The sequence below is a fragment of the Drosophila innubila genome, assembly GCF_004354385.1.
Source record: "Drosophila innubila isolate TH190305 chromosome 2L unlocalized genomic scaffold, UK_Dinn_1.0 4_B_2L, whole genome shotgun sequence".
Lineage (NCBI taxonomy): Eukaryota > Metazoa > Arthropoda > Insecta > Diptera > Drosophilidae > Drosophila > Drosophila innubila.
Genome location: NW_022995372.1, coordinates 1,402,004 through 1,405,559, shown reverse-complemented (window position 1 = coordinate 1,405,559; position 3,556 = coordinate 1,402,004). Strand labels below are relative to the sequence as shown.

At 35.7% G+C, this 3,556-nt stretch overlaps 1 long non-coding RNA gene across 1 annotated transcript; it reads left to right on the top strand.

Moving 5' to 3' along the window:
• The first annotated feature begins 1,185 nt into the window (after positions 1–1,185).
• On the top strand, positions 1,186–1,610 carry LOC117781683. The gene is made up of 2 exons (XR_004617196.1): positions 1,186–1,349; positions 1,403–1,610. It is a non-coding gene; the product is annotated as an uncharacterized LOC117781683 (long non-coding RNA).
• The last annotated feature ends 1,946 nt before the right edge of the window (positions 1,611–3,556 follow it).

The window sequence follows — 3,556 nt, the reverse complement described above, 5'->3', positions numbered from 1 at the left end:
GATGCTATGCCTGAAAAATGTATAAATTAAACAATCGATTAGCTGCGCTAAATGTTCAATAAAAATGACTTATTTGTGGCACTATTCCCTTCTCCTCTCCCCGCTCTTTCTCCTGATTTGTGTGTGGCTTGTGACTCTTAGAATGCACTCATTATATTCACTTTTGTTGGCCCAAGCTATTCACAGCTTATTACATCAAAGATCGCTGCAGGTGAGACTCTGTTTTCAGCTCTAAATTTAACTCTGTCTGTTGTCTTTATGTGTTCATTGTTTCCGTATCGAATGACCAAAAAACTTTTATTTTCAATAACTTTATGCTATTGTCTGTGCATTGTGGGTGAAAGTACGAGTACTATGAGTACTCGTAGTATTCACACTCACACTTATGCATTAGCCAAAGCAGCTTAGTTTATGCCAGTATCATTAATAACCCATTGTAAAGTGTGTTAATTGTTTGATCAGGCAAACAAAACAGAAAACTGCCTTATTACATCATCAAGGTAACTAAATACTCAATATATAGATACTCTTTAATTTTAATGATTGACCTGAATTCATCAAAATATTTGAAGAATCAAATTTATTTCTTTCAAAATGTATTTTGATTTTTATTAAAGTGAATTAAATAAATAAAACTCTAGCTGATAATTGGTGAATGAGAACCAATTTATTGTATATGTATCTTTGGCTAATATAGCTTCTAATTTACTTATTTTTTTTGCTTACAGGGTATGCAGAAACATCCGTTAAATGACCAAGAAGAGGAAAAGGTAAACAAGAAACCAAATTTAAATGGGAAATGTAAAATGTAAATTCAATTGGCAATTTCAGGCGCTCCAAGTGCGTTTAGTGCAACTTTATTTCAATTGCGAAATTCATACAATTGGCAACAACAGCAAGACTAACAACAACAACATGTCCATATTTGCGTTATATGTAGCGGGCTTAAGCGCATTTTGGCCAATTGCAATTGGAATTGCAATACCAATTCGGTATTTATAGCCTGACATTTGCGCCAACAACATAGGCCAAACAAATGGTGGCAACCTGCCTCCCTCCTTCTATCCCCCACCCTCTCTTTTCCCTCCTCCGCATCCTTAGACTGTTGTTCGTGTCCTGTCCCCCACACACGGATTGTTAACATGTGTTTCTCTATGCCTTCTGCACCTGCACAACATCCAAATTTACAATTTGATGCCATTTTTGGATGCGCCAAAGATGAAGATGTCGACAGCATTATTGTTGTTGTTGTTGTTGTTCTTGTTGTTGTTATTTGTTGTTGTGGCTGAAAGTGAAACGTGTAGCTTGTGGGTCCCGTCAATTGGCCGGCCAAGAAACTAGCTCCATAAGTGTAGCACAAAACATGTACAATATACTTATTTGTATGAGTTTGTGTTTTTAGAGAGCGCAACGAGCTATGGAGGTCAGTGTTCATCGTGCGATTCTCGGAAGACAGCGACATTACGAACTGACTAACTGCTGGCCATAAAGCACCAAAGTCCAGTTCAACGGCCAACCACAAAAGAATACAAAAATGTACAGTTGAAACGGCAGAAAATGCCGAAACTCTGAATACCCTATAATAATTCGATAATGAAGATGGAAAACTGGCATTAATATAAGCTTTATTATTATCATTAGTGATGATAAAAATTAGCAACTAGCATAACCAATATTATTATCATTAATCATTATTAATCAAGACATGCTCCTATAGGGGACTTCGAATATACATTAAAATTAGCATTATCATTAGCAATAAACAAGCAGCAGAACTTGCATTACTATAATTATTATTAGCATTATCATTTATCAGGACATGCCCCTAGAAGGCACTCAGGCCATACAAAAAAAATGGGCATTATCGTTAGCATTAATATTAGCATTAATATTAGCATTAATATTAGCATTAGAACGAAAACTGCTGACGGCATTAGAATAGGCATTTGCATTACAATGTCATTGGAGTATGAGCATCCGAAGACGTATAAGGATCATCATTGAAATTATCATTAGTATTAACATACGCATTAACATTCAAATTAACATAAATTTAAGTATTAGAATAATTACAGGCAGTATCATTAACATTAAAAATGAATTGGAGTTATTGCATTGATTTGTATTGTGTGCATTTATGTGTTTATTAATATTAGTTTTCTCATTAGAGTCAGTATTAGCATTTGCTATGAACTATGTTAGAATAGAAGACAGCAAGTTCATTACCATTATTATTAGTAATTGGCATAAGCGTGTGTATAAGTATGATCTTTAGCATAAGCATTATAAATATTAGTTAACTTTTGTTTAGATAATAATGTGGAATCTCAGCATATTATTAACGGGGTATAGGAGATGGAAAAACAATTTTAACTTAATAAAAATTTAAATTTACTTGTGTTGGGGATACAACTCACTTTGTATAGAGTATTGAAAGCGACACGCACCATTCAAAGTTCAAAAGGAAACAAGCTGCACGAAGTCACAGTCAGAAATAAACAGAAAGAAGAGAGAAAGAAAGAGATGAAAGAAAGAGATGAATGTAAAAACAAAAAAGTTAATTTCATTTTACAAGCGTACAAATTAAAAATGCCCAAGTCTGCGCTTTAATTAGTCAAACTCGCGCCAAAGACCCCCCCAAAAAAAATAAAAAATAAGTGCTCCAAACAGACGGCAACGCACGAACCAAAAAAAAACCGAAAAAAAGAGACTTCAAGTAGGAATTGGAATTGGAGTTGGAGTCAAAGTTGGAGTCGAAGTCGAAGTCGGAGACATGGCGACAACTTTGTCTGATTGTCGCGCCAACTTCTTGGTATTCCAAAGGGGAAGCATGGGGGGGGGGAATGGGAGTTACCGGCGTGCGGTTGTTTTTCATTGACTTCCGCTGCAGTTCAGGTCCAAGAGCAAGTCCAAACTCAGGTTCAAAAACTTGGCCACTGGCCAAACGACACTTGTCAACATTGTTGCTCTAATTTTGTAGGGCGTGTTTGAATTCTTTTTTTTTTCCTGTTTTTCGAAATGTAATGAAAATGTTGTCGAGATTAATGCGACAAGTTTTCTTCAAGCGTTTTACAACTAAATTTCCAAATAAAGTTGGTTTTATGATAGGCCCGCGATCTCAATCATAATTCTTGGGAACTTGTAAATGGAGTAACAAGTGAATATCCGAAGCTCTCATTTTTGAAGTGGCATGCAACAGGAGCTCTCGTTCCTCTCGTCTTATTCTCATTTCAATGGTTTATGGCCCAATGGCTTCTATGAATTTCGCTGCCAACTTTACTGAGATATTACAGCGTGCGTTTAAATTAATTGCCCCAGATGCGGTCCAAGATATTCGAAAACGTGACTCCAAACGGGAGCCTCAACCTGATGAGCAGTCAGAATGCAGCTAAGCACAAGTGGTAACCAACTAACAGATGCCACTAGATGGCGCCACATAAAGTTAAAAATAAAATATAAAAAAAATTCAGCAAAAGCGATTGCCAAATGCATTTTTATTATAATACCCTGTACAATTTGGTAAAACAATGATAAATCTGTGGTAAAAATTAAAACT